At 39.1% G+C, this 13,830-nt stretch overlaps 1 protein-coding gene and 1 long non-coding RNA gene across 5 annotated transcripts in view; both read left to right on the top strand.

The window, feature by feature from the left end:
- astn1 (astrotactin 1) overlaps positions 1-13,830 on the top strand; it is a 180,363-nt gene that overhangs the window by 119,576 nt on the left and 46,957 nt on the right. The gene's annotated exons all lie outside the window — the stretch shown is intronic.
- LOC121720556 lies at positions 2,563-5,051 on the top strand. The gene is made up of 6 exons (XR_006034584.1): positions 2,563-2,673; positions 3,447-3,563; positions 3,689-3,788; positions 4,034-4,109; positions 4,229-4,356; positions 4,773-5,051. It is a non-coding gene; the product is annotated as an uncharacterized LOC121720556 (long non-coding RNA).

The raw sequence follows: 13,830 nt of genomic DNA, 5'->3' as shown, positions 1-13,830 counted from the left end.
ACTAGCACAATAAGAAAATAAGAAATGTGTTGATTGAATGTTCTTTACTATTTATCATATTTAAATTGGTGTATTTAACATTTTATTTCTGTAGAAAAGTGGCAATTTGTTTTGGATTTTGCATTGCAGGACACTTTCAGGTCATGAATTTTAATGTGGCTATCCTTTGGTATACTGACCACATGCTTAATCATTTACTTGCCTTCTTGCAAGTGTGTGTGTGTGTGTGTCACTATGCAACATAAATATTTGATAATATTTGTCTGACCTCTTTTATGATGACAGATAGACAAACATGAGTGAACAGAAGCCGTGCTTCATCATTCATAGGTGGCCTTGTTGGACCGCAGGGAATAATTAAAAGTTAATAATGCATCACAAGGAGGGCTTGGCTCTTACATAAGCTCACAAGATGGACAACATGCAGGCCGTGTACAAAACTAAGTCCAGAGCATCCATTAGGAGATGCTTTGGCACAGCAGCATACATATCTGATTACAGTATCTTCATTAGTCCACCATTCATTAGTCTGTGATTTCAGATTTTCAATGTTCTTCTCCTTATACACCACCGCTCATGTGATTGGAGTGTTTATATTAACCCTCCTGTTATCCAAGCAACATTTAACATCGTAAAATATATGGTTCACTCATATATGGACCCCAGCTGAATGAAACATAAGATACATGAATATTTGACACATTATGGATATTATTATTTGGATAGTATGAGAACATATTGTTATTATCATTATTACATACACATGTACATATTACATATAAGTCATTTTGGCAGGACAAAAGGGGAAGCAACAGCCTTTGGGCTGCTGACACTGGATGGGCAATATTGTCAGCCAGGGTTCCACGGTTCATAAAGGGGTGTGGGGGGGGGGGGGGATTGTTTTGTAGGGCTGCTTTTTCAAATTGACCCCAAGGATAAAGCATGTCGGTAAGATTTGAGGATAACACAAGGGTTAAGAGGGTTTGTAAGTGGCAGATGATTCTTGAGCATCTGAAGCTCTTGAAGATGTAATAATCCTTGCCCAGAGATCCAAAGCAAGCTGGGATTCTACTTAAGCCTCAGTACTTCCTTAGCAGTGTATACATTACAATGAATAATGTTCAGTTATAGAAGCCATTTTTGATTCAGAATTCAAAGATGTATGTGTATAGTTTTACAGATTTTACAGCTGATTGCCAGATACGTTAATTAAAAACTTGAGTTTTCTTAGGTAGATTTTATCAGGTTTGTCAATGGTGTTTACAAGTCTTTGGGCTTTTGGCCAGTTAGCGCACTAGTTATAGATGAAAATTATATTGTTTATAAAGAGATATGTCGCTTAGACAACCATGTACTCAAAGTGCTTTGGAGGTAGTGAAATTCCACTGAGGAAATTTGCAAGTATACAATGCATGGGGGAGGGGCAATGATAGATGTTTTCACTGACATGCTATGCCTAATGCACAGAGCAGCGTAGGAGGTGGCATGACTGTCACTATGAAATATGTCAGTGTCAGAATAATGTCAGTGTTTTCAATACATCTGACGCAATTCAATTCATATGACACGAATGACACATCACTGGGTGAAAAGGCTCTGAATCAGGGGATATACTGACCGGATATTTTTTATGACATGCAGCATATCAGGAGCATCTTTGATCATATCCTGAGTTTTTAAGAATCAGTGAAAATATTGATTTATTTTGACTCCTGATATGCCAATGAGATATCAGGGGTATGCATACCCAAATCACAAGTCACACACACCATTTCTGGATATCTTTGGGTAGGTCTCCACCCTTGGATAGGCTTAGGCTATCATATTAGATAGCCTAGGCCCAAGATCTGCCTAATTAAGTCACGCATGCCCTACGCCCAAAACGTACCATAAAACATCACTGATAGGCTATTTGCTGTTTGATTTCTATCTAATTTCGGTACATTCAAAAATAGACTATTTACAGTATAAAGACTACCTTTTTCAGGTCAAGGCTAGCCTACTTACCTAATTATTTTGGTTATGGTTCAATTTCAATGATATCTTTGAGATTTTATAGTTGCTATAGTCTGTAGGTCTAGCCTACTTTTTATGTATAATATGCATGAGATCTGTTGGAGTAATAAAGTCCACATTTTAAATTATCTGCTTTCCCCTTGTCCCCAATGCTGTCTGCCAAAACGAATTCGGTTCAGCTGGAGTTGCCACATAACAACAATACAAAGTTAAATTTAACAGTAGCCTAAACAATTTGAAGTAGGCCTACATTAAGAAGAATAGCAATAATAAACAACAATTCAATCAATAGCCTATAATGAAAATAAATACATACTATATGCTACAAACCATAACACATAAGAAAGGCTTATTAAACTTGAGAACCAATAATGTTAATAATCAGAATAGTAGTAATAGCCCACTTGGCTACTATGTTTTGACACTTCTACAAAATCAGTTTGGTAGTCATTTTAATGTAACTAAAATATGCAGGCCTAATAATTTCCACGATTTCTTATGCTTTGCCTCTCGATAAGCGCATGCGCACACACAGCATACCCATTCCCCACCCCTGACTGACTTTTCAACGAACTCCTTGGTGGTGACTTCAACCGTCACTTTTCTGTCATGCATCTGACTGCAAGCTGTACAAACTCTGCCGTCATCATATCCAAGGTAAGAACTACAGTACTTTTGTATGCCAATTGAAAACTGGAATTAATTAGGAAAATACTGTTTTTAGCATTAATGTTAACCAAAACCGTTTGTTAACCGTCATGTTAGAATCAGCTAACGTTTGCTAGCTTGCGAGCTAACATCGCTAACGTTAGCTGCTAGCTGTTAATGTTAACTTTTCCAATAACTAACTTTACCATTGTGTGGAATATCTGGAATGGTAGTAATATCATATTCAACAATAAGTCTGTCTGAGATTTCGTTATGGATGTAAAGTTTTAGTTTGAATGAAATGGCCAAGGCTATTAGGTACGAGTAGGTTAGCTAACCTAGCTATAACTTCTAGAAGCTACATTTATAGTGGCTGCTAATGACTATGCAGGCTAAAGTGAACAGGGGGTTGACGTACCTCAATATGATGCTGACAAGTGAAGGGATCTTTAGTTTGTGAAGGGTAACGTATAGTGTTATATTAAGCCATCCTTACACCAGAAGACTTGACCAGATTTGGGTAAGGTTATTGAAAGATTGTAGTCTTTTGAGTAAAGCTTGAAAGCCAAATCTTGTCAAAGGTTTCTGATGTATGGGTAGCATTAGGCAAAATGTTCTTCATTTCATAGCCCTTATTTGGTTGTACCTGACTTGTGCCAAGGCATGTGTTTATTTAAGATGCATGTGAGGGCATTAGTGCTTCAGTGATAGTCTTTTCACGTTATGTGTAAGCTTATTTTGCAATTTATTAATCTTAATTTCCCTCTGTTCTCTGTTTGCAGGCAGTGAGTTCTGAGGACTGCTTCCCTGAGAACACTGAGTGCATTCTGGAATATTCCAAATGTGTGCCACTTCCATACAAAAGAAGTTTCAATCCCGCAAGAGAGTTCACTCACCAGGTACAGACAGACAGACACACACACGTAGAATAGCAAATAACATTATAATGTGTGTGCATGTATTTGTGTCTGTTGCTGTGTTTAGTTTATCCCCTTTTTTCATGTGTCTGTTGTTATGACTGTAGTGGGCTCCATCAACAGACCAGGGCAAAGTCGGTCTGTCCTGCTACTACTACATGCTACTTGACTATGTCTGGAAGCCATGGCTGCTGCCCTCAACATGCTGTAAGTGTTTGTGTGTTTTGAATGAGGGCTATGTCACTGTGCACACTCTAATTTGTTTGACAAATGTGTAATGTAATGCATTAATACAGGAACTAATCATCATTATTGTCGTTTTTAATAATAGTCTTGAATTTTGAAGTTTAGCCATGTTTACCATTATGTTGGTGGTAATCTAAATAATGTGTTGAATATATGCCAAACTGAGCATAATCATAATTTAGTTAAATCTTATTTTCTATTTACAGAAACTGAAACCCTGACAAATAAACTGATACCAATAATTAACATTGATGGTGATGGTGGCAAGGATGCCTTCATAAGGTAATTATCATTTTTGTTTGAACACCTGATTGACTTACCAACTTATTTTTTAATGTTTGATTTTTATCTTAATCAACAATAACATAATGTATAGCAATTGATGTTTTATTTTTTTTTAGGTGCCATCCAGCAAGTCCCAGCCTGGAGCCAGAGGCTGGCACTGCACGTCAGATGGGGGAGGATCTATGCATCAGAAAGGTGGTTGAAGCAAGAAGGAAAGAGCTTCTGCAGACAGTGTTGCAATTAGGTATGATACTTTTGGAAATTTTGGTATGGAAAGTATCATACCTATCACTTTTTGATAGGTATGATACTTTTGGAAATTGATCTTAATGCCTTAATTAAAAAAATTAGGAAAAATCCAACCTTTAATGACAGCAATTTTCTTTGTGAATGAATAATGTATCGTAAATAAATAAGTGTTCCTTAAAGGTTGGATTTTCTCATTTTTCATTAAGATCAGATGCTTTTTAAATGTATGTGTATGCTAAGGTTATATAAACTTATGAGCACAACTGTAATACATATCTCTATTACTTCTAACTATTGCACCTGACGTCTAGGCTGCTATTGTGGGTTTGCTTTTATTTGTCACACAAGCTGAGTTAATTATATTCACGGACAGGGTCAATTGTAACATATACTTTCTTTCTCTTTTTACAGACACCTGACTTTTACTGCCAAAGGGACCATCAGAGCACCTCTCCCTACCATCTATACCAGAAGAGTACGGACAAGGGCCCAAAATGTTTTAAAGGACGTTGCACGCCCAGACCATGGACTGTTTAAACCACTGTGGTCAAGCAGACGTCTCTGTTCTCACTCGAGGCAGGTCATTGAAAGGGGGCGAGTGTCACTGCGTAAGCCCCCTACTGCAGGCGAGAAAGCCATGTTGATTTGAATATTGATTGATAAATACAATAAAGGCCATGTAACAAATTGTATTGCCTGTCGTACAGTATATGAATTTTCATGGTAAAGTAAAATAAGTCATTGGGATTTAGCAGGTGTAAGTAAATAATGTAATTAAGTGTATGTAAAATTAATGTGAAATATCATTTAAGTTAAAGATGCACAATAAGCTCAGTGATGGTTATGTACTATCTCACATTTAAAACCATTACATAAATCACCATATATAAATCACATGATTAATTTTAAAAATAAAGGCATAAAGCCTATCGAAAAGCAAATAAAGGCATACACATAAATGCCTGCAAAATTAGCTGTATCTGGCAGTATATGGGCTGTATATGCGTAGTCCCATGTTTGACATATCAGGGGGTATATGGGAACAAGAACAAGTGGTGTCCGGGGTCATATAAGTAGCTAATACTTGAAACATGGATTATATCAGGTGAGAATATGAAGTCTGGATATCTTGCATGTCGTCGCAGTCCCATTCAGGACTTTTGATATGCTCCTGATATGGCAATTGGCACTAAAATATCAGGAGCATATCAATCAATATATTTCCTGATATTACACATATCAGGAAATATATCACTATGAATATTCCCTGATTCAGAGCCTTTTCACGCATTGCTGTAGTTTTCATTCCATACTATCTATATAGTCACATGTGTTATTTCTTACTGTAGCCGACATGCATGGAGATGACAGTCAACCCATATAATGGCATGTCATGTATTTATTATGTATATGTATGTATTTGTATCTGAATCCAATGTATCTATCTAGTGATTTGTAACTATCAATAGATGCAGATGTGCATAGATACAGTATAATGCAGTCCTTCTAGTCTGACTTTCACTGCAGACATACTGTACTCTCCATATACACAGATGCACTAACAGACTTCATTGTGCACCCTTAGATATAACTTCTGAGCTTACATGTAGCTGTGTTTTCTAATGCATACTGCTCTGACTATCTGCATGTGATATTTTCAGTGTTATATTTAGACTGCATTATCACCTGTTTCATAAAGGTTCTCTCCCTGGAATGCAGGTACAAGAGGTTAAGTCACTGTCTAATTACCCCACACCTTCTCATGTGTGACTTAAAAGAAACATAAAAAAAAGAAAACTTCATACCATAGAAAGCTTGGCAGCTGCACGGTGTCATAAGTGCAATTATCCCTCTTCCAGCATCCGTGCACTAATAGAGACAACACAGAGCATGGGGAAACTGGAGATGCACAATGAGTTTGCACATGGTGAACAAACGGCCTGGAGAGATGCGGATGTGCTGGGTTTGAAATGGTACCTTTGAGCGTGCTGACTAACACGAGGATCAGTGTACAGTTGACTGGGTGCTGGATAGAGAGAAAGGAGATCTGATCTGATCTGATCTGCGCTGCTTGAGGACACTATGGGGGGATGGGCCAAATTTTCTTTTTCAAAATTATAATTTAGTGCTACATTTTTGTCTTTTTGTATTTTAAAGGTTAGTAAGTATTTATAACAGTAGTTGAGTCACATAAAAAAATGCTTGTTGGCATATTTAAAGTGGACAGAATGTTGCTTTTGACCTTCTTTTAATGGCTGTTTGCGCAGTGTAAATTACTCTGTGTGTACACTCACAGTCCTCATTTGCATGAGCTAACAGAGTAACTCACGCTGAATGCGACGCATAAAGCACATAAAAGACTCATTTCAAAACACAGCAACATAGAATGGATGTGATTGGCAAGTAAGATTACCATACAAGCTATTCTTAGATATTGTTAGTGGAGCACAGGATTCCTGTGCATGTGTCTGTCTGTTGTTTAGATTGGGAGTACCATGGTGCATATATAGTTAAAGCTATAGGTCAGTCTGCGGGTCCGGGTTCCACAAGCTCTTCTGTTGGTTTAGTTGGATAGGGTTTGACCTTCTATCTGTGTCAAACAACACCCCCAAGAGACCAAAACAGGAAGTGAGAGAGAGAGAGAGAGAGAGAGAGAGAGAGAGAGAGAGGAGGGTGGTCTCAAAGCCAGGAAAAAAGAGCCTTACATCCTGGTCTATTGATCCCTCAAAGGCATCATCTACCTCTGGCCGTTACTTTCCTTTGTCCGATAACTTCTGGGGATAGGCCTCTGCTCTGGAAGCCAAACAGTCAGGGATGTTTGATCCCTTGGCAGCAAAGAGAGGTGGGGAGGGAGAAAGAGAGAGAGAGAGGGAGAAAGAGAGAGAGGGAGAGAGACTAGGGAAGAAAATAGCTTGTGCTATTTCAGAATTGATTGGTATCTGAGGAGACAGGCAACGAGATAAATGAATATTTAGCAGGACTTCCCAGTGTGTTGCAGGTGGGGAGGCGCGTCCCCAGGGCTGTGTAGCCAGAGGTCAGTGAAAACCTATCCGCCGGACCCTCAGGGGGTAGACCACTCTCTCCCTCATGGCCTCCATGCTTCTCTCTCTCTCTCTCTCTCTCTCTCTCTCTCTCTCTCTCCCCCTCCCCTCTCTCTCTCTCTCTCTCTCTCTCCTCTCTCTCTCTCTCTCTCTCTCTCTCTCTCTCTCTCTCTCTCTGGGCAAATATGTTCACCTTGCCCAGAGATGTTTTCCCCTCTCTCACACATCTCTTGGAGGCCTGTCCTTGCATTCTTGCATTGATTAGATAGACTGCACGTGACACAAGCTCAGCACCCAATGCTTTTTACCAGGATAGCTCTTCCCTCTACTTTACACAGTATGGTGCAAGCACAATCAGACATCATCATAGCAGTGTGACTGGTGTTGCATTACATAGGAAGTGGGTTTCATTGTTACTTAAAGGTTGGATAGGTCACCACACTAACTATCATTAAAGGTTGGATAGGCGGATAGGTCACCAGACTAACCATCATTAAAGGTCGGATAGGCAGCTAGGTCACCATACTAACCAGCATTAAAGGTCGGTAGCAGTGTGGGTGGAATGTAACATGTATTTTGAGGAGGAAATGAGTTTTGATTGGATTTCCAGTTCAGAAGCAAGAGGAAGCCAGCAAGTGAGCAACAGAAATACAAATAGTGACTTTCTGCTTTGTGTGGCTGTGTTTACAGTTTATTAATCCCTATAAAAGAAGTGAATGTCATTTCTTATTACAACCTGCTGCTTAGCCAGGCAATTATAATCCACTCTCCCTGCACCTTTTCTTTTTTCTGTTTTGCATATTATAGTGAGCTTTTATGGGATACATTGTAATGGTACACAAGATAGGTTGACATCTCACAAAGGCTACCCTATAGCCCTCTGCCCATAGCTATAGGATCCATCCCTATGTTGCCACACAGTACGGAGACTAACCCTGATTCCTGCATGTGATGATTGTATCATGTAGCAAGAACTCAAAGATTGCTTCATTAAACCCTCTGTGATCTGAAGGGGAGATAACCTATATGGCTTGAGTACTTCTCTTTTGCCTTGCTTCAAACCATTCAATTTAAGTATCATCTCTCTCTCTCTCATCCAGCCATATCAGATTATTGCAGTAATAAGAAAAAAACAAAGCAGATGGGTTTAAGATGGTTGTACAGTATGCCTTGTAATAACCATTATGAGTTCTATCTAGATTGCTCACTTGTCTGTTTACAAGCCATCATGCACAACTTCTATTTCCCACACCATGCCATCATCCATCAGCTTTTCATATGAATGAATGAATAATAATGAATAGATAAATAAAATAGTTTGAATGCAAATATCAAGAATATTATTTTATTTCAGCATTTCATGAACTGCTTGTTATTCTGGCGTAACTTTATCTTCTGAAAAGCCTTGTGGACATCAGATCTTATGGAGTCAGGAGCAGTCATGTCCTTGGGAGCAGTGAACAAGATTGAAATACTACCAATCTCCTTTCAAAACCACTTAGTAATGAATCGCGATTGGGCAGATGGATGGATCAATTTCCTAATGGCATAAAGACACAATAATTGGATAAATACTCTCAGGCCAAACAATTGTTTCATCATACTCCTGGGCTTATTGGACCGAGATTCCTTGTAAGGTCACTTACTGTACATGTACCAAGCACAAAGGAATAAGGAAACAAAATAAGCCTAAGGAAGGCGCTTTCTTCCATCCCTGCCCACCACCACTTTAATTCCTGCCAGCAACTCAACCTGCCACATATTTCCCACTCTGCCACCTGGGAGTTCCATCAGCCCGCGCCTAATTACCTCAAAGAAGCTGTCAATCTTACCTAATTATAACTCAATTCCCTCCTTCCCTCCCGCCACACAAGGGGCATCAAATCAACCAGTAAATATAATTTCCCCCCCCAGCTCACCGGGCCTAGCCTCGCTAAATAATACTCCAGCTATACCTGGACACTTTCTAAGCAGCCAGGCCTGTGAATGTAGCCATGGTTTTGCAAGACATTTATTTGGTGGTTATTGTGAAGTGGCTGTTATTATAGCAAGCCTATATTGGGAGTCCAAATGATGTTGAGTCATGGCTCCTCCATGGAAGCAGGATGTCTGTGTAGCCAGGTGTCCAATGTGGTGATGCAGGGATGCTATGCACAGAGCTTATGGGCACCGAGGTTATGGGCATCCTTAGAACAGCTGCCTCTGTTAAGGCCAGCAAACCACCTGAGCTTAAATGGAAAGATAATTTTACGGATAAAAGGCAGAGAACACAACAGTCAAGAACATTTTAAAGAACATTTTTTAACAGCAATAACTCACAAGGACATCTTACATATGGAAAGTGTAGGCTAATGAATTCTGTGTTTCACCTCAAAATAAACGTAAAAGGCGCTGCTAAAATGTTTTAGTGGTTCAGGAGAAACTTTTATATTGAAGAAGATAACGTAATCAGGGTGTAAACTGACTGACACAACAATATGACACATTTAGTCAACACATTTTAAAAAAGTTAATAAATACAACCCAATTATCTTAATTGCTCAAACTAACCACAGTTTATACATTGATTTTTACAACTTTATGCAGTTCTATGGGTAATCGTGGCCTACTGGTTAGGGCTTCAGGCTTGTAACCGGAGGGTTGCCGGTTCTGTCCCAGACCAGTTGGAATGGCTGAAGTGCCCTTGAGCAAAGCACCTAACCTCTCACTGCTCCCCGAGCGCCCGTGTAGCAAGGCAGCTCACTGTTCCGGGTTAGTGTGTGCTTCACCTCACTGTGTGTTCACTGTGTGTTCACTAATTCACAGATGGGATACATGCAGAGACCAAATTCCTTGTATACGCAAGTATACTTGGCCGAGAATCCTGATTTGCATTTACATTTACTTTAGTTTAGGCAAGACAATGTTAACCAATAATGCATAAGTAATATGTATTAGTGTTCAATAAGGCCTGTATAAAGTGTCAATGCACAATTAGTAGGTAATTATTCAACAATTTCTTATTCTTACTGAATAGGTGATTTATTCTTGATAAATCCTTGATAAGCAACTAGTTGGTCTTGATCTAAGGTTTTTGATATATAGTATGGATCAAGATGAAAACTTTATAGCCTTATAATAGATTGTCTTATTATGTTACTATTCTATCATTATAAGGCACATATTCAGGTAGTGTATTAGGAATCTACAGTATAGCCTTCCTATTTTGATCCATACTATACCAGTAATCTTACATCAAGACCAACTACATTAGTTGCTAATTAAGGATTTACCAAGAATAATGATCTATTGATTAAGAATAAGAAATTGTTCAATGAAGACCTACTGAATGTGCAATTATACTTAATATAGACCTTGTTGAGCACAAATACATACACATATTACCGGTAGTTGTATGTATTAATAGCTAACATATGTTTCCTAAATTAAAGTGTTACCAATCCAACTTAACCCAACTTTACCCTTCATGTTGATCGTGTTTTATTCTATATCCTTAGTGTATGGTCAGATACCAGACTACTATCTCAGTGAAATTAAAATGAACAGAAATACTACTCAGGCGGGCCAGGCTAAGGTGTATGCAGTTATCATTTTAGAAAAGTATTAGGCCAGTTTAGCATTCAGGACATTCAGGACATGGAAATCATTGCAGGTGACCAACAAACGTAGTGATAATGAAGACAACAGTTACAGTTTTTTAAGGACAGAAAATAATTTCACGAACATCATTCTGTTTGATTATTTGAAAAAAGAAAATGTGGCCAGCATTTGTTCAGTAAATCAAGGTTTATAATGGGCTGGAAAGACAAGACTGTCTGGAGATCAGTTTAAACTGGGAGTTGTTGAAGTTTGCTTTAAACGGTTCTCATAATTTCATTCACTTTAATTTACTCTTCCCCAGACTGTCAGAAACAGGGTGATGCAGTCAATCCATTTATTTGTTTTATACATTTATATAAATACTGCCATTCTATTAATATATACTGCAATATATGAGGTTATGAGAGGCTTTGCCATTCCAATTAACTTGCTATTTAGCCAAATATTTGCTAGAACTGTGAAATAACATAATAGATCATTGCTTTTACATGTAGTTATTTTGCAATTACGCTAATCAGCATATGACGGCGTCTGTGGATAATCCTGGAGAGCCAAACATCATTAATCATAAACATCACATAACAACAAGATTTCAGTCTGAACAAAACAATGACCCTAAGGCACACTGGCAGTGTCTATTTTCTATACAAATCCTATGAAGTTTAGCGTTCACAGTGCTCAGCACCCTCAGCAGGAAAACGCCCATGGCATACATGGTCGACAATGCAGGTTGCAGCAGAGGATACTCAATAAACCATATGTGATGTCATATGTGATAAACATAATAAGTGCTAAACATAAACAGTAGTGCTAGCAGCAGACAGTTTTGGCAACCTTACAATAAGCACTTGAACAAAGCACTGAAAATGAAGTTGAGGGTGCTGTAAGTGCAGCAAAAAAAGTTATTTTAAGCTCTCACTGTGTAAGAAAACACCTTTAAATTATCCTTTTGTGTCACTTTCAAGAGACATTTCTTTTTCTTTTTTGTTCAATTAATTTCTCTCAAGTGTACTAAATACACTAAACAAGGGAAATGATCCCTGCAAGGCATTCCTGTGTTTGTGTGTGTGTGTGTGTGTGTCTGTGTGTGTGAGAGAGAGAGAGAGAGAGAGAGAGAGAGAGAGAGAGAGAGAGAGAGAGAGAGAGAGAGAGACGAGTATCATAAAACAGACAACGCAAGCATGCAAGAGCCCTGCACAAGGCCGCCCTGTGCCACTGAAACTCAAGGTAATGAAGATGACATCCTGAGAGCACGCTGGGTGCTGCTACATGGAGAGCAGCCATCAGAGGATAATATCCTGCTGAGTACACACATAATTTATTACTGGAATCTAATCACCTCTTGAAATGAGTTCCAATGGAACTCATTAGCCACTTTGATGAAGATCGGTTCAGACAATAAAGCAGCGAAGAGCTCAAAATGAAAAAAAGTATAAATAAAACGGAAATACAAAAGGAAGCGGAAGCTGATTTGCACAGAAATAGCTCCAGCCCTTGATCCCGCTGACGGTGTGCATTAGAAACGCTCCTCTTGTTCCTATTTGTTTTGCTCATTGTTTGCTCTAAACAGACCAGAGCAGATATGCTACATAAGCAGGAGATGTGAAATAGGGGGTGAATGCGAGGGTACAATTTCCTTTGCTTGTATCGTAGTGCTAATAGGATGATTTCGGGTGGAACATTAAAGTATTTGGACATGGTGTCTGCCATTTTGACTGGTCTTACAGAATTCTTTGATGCTTTTCAGTCAACAGATGCAGTGAAACCATGGTCTTACAGAATTCTTTGATGCTTTTCAGTCAACAGATGCAGTGAAACCAAAGTGTTGTGTCTTTAATGTATGATGGCGGTAAAATGTGCTTACTGATATATAAACATGCTTGTTTAGGTGCCAAATGTTCTTCGCTTCAGTGCACACTTCTCTGTCTGACTGGGAACGATACGGAGACTTGTGAGGCAGAGTCCATAAAAAAAGAAAGCCGTCAGGAATTTCATGCTGCCCGAGCAGCTGGACCACGGTGCCACCCGTAAACTTGACTCCTTATCGATTTGTTTTCCCTCCCCGTTGCCAGGTTGCCATGCCATCACCTGAGGCGAAATCCGGCCTTTAGACACAACCGAATGCATTCTGAAATATACAGATGAGTTATTTTCCACAAGCTCTCTTAAAAGGGAGAAAAGTACATGAGAGAGCTGAAGAAGTACAAAGAAAAATTCAAACAGCTTGCCATCTTCTAGTATGGTCTGATACAAAAAGAGGCAACATCTATAGGCACAGAAATGAAGGCCATAACCTGGCCTTGTAAAAGTGCCTATGCACAATTCTGACTTCACTGTACAGCTGCCACCACATAATTACAGCTTGGTCTGAAATAGATAGCATTGGGATTTAATCGGTCGATTCTGAGCAAGGACTCTCCGTTTATGGGCCTACTGAGGAGGTAGGATCTGAATAAATCAGAATTGAAAGGGCATCGAATTACTGGAGTGGGAGGGAACAAGGCATCCAATCAGCCTTATATTACAGTCTCTCCCTCCATACTTGGTTGCTTGTCAGCCACTTGGTCAGGCCAGTCAGCTAGCAGTCCCAACTTATGGTTTTGGCCATAGCAGCAATATCATTTATTTCTCCATGTCGGTTTGGTGGTTGTTCTTCTGGCATCCTGTGTCATAAGAAATCCTCCCTTTCACTTGAAGAATCCTCAATCAGATTGATTTGCTATTCAGTTACACTCTGGTAGCCTCCGCCAACCAGTGTACGGCTCCCAAACTCTGCTTTTGCTGGGCTGATAGTCTGGCATGAATAAATCAGGACTGTTTTCCAGGCA

The sequence above is a fragment of the Alosa sapidissima genome, chromosome 1, assembly GCF_018492685.1.
Source record: "Alosa sapidissima isolate fAloSap1 chromosome 1, fAloSap1.pri, whole genome shotgun sequence".
Taxonomy (NCBI): domain Eukaryota; kingdom Metazoa; phylum Chordata; class Actinopteri; order Clupeiformes; family Clupeidae; genus Alosa; species Alosa sapidissima.
Note: the sequence above shows the minus strand (reverse complement) of the source record. Positions and strands in the feature narration are given on the sequence as shown.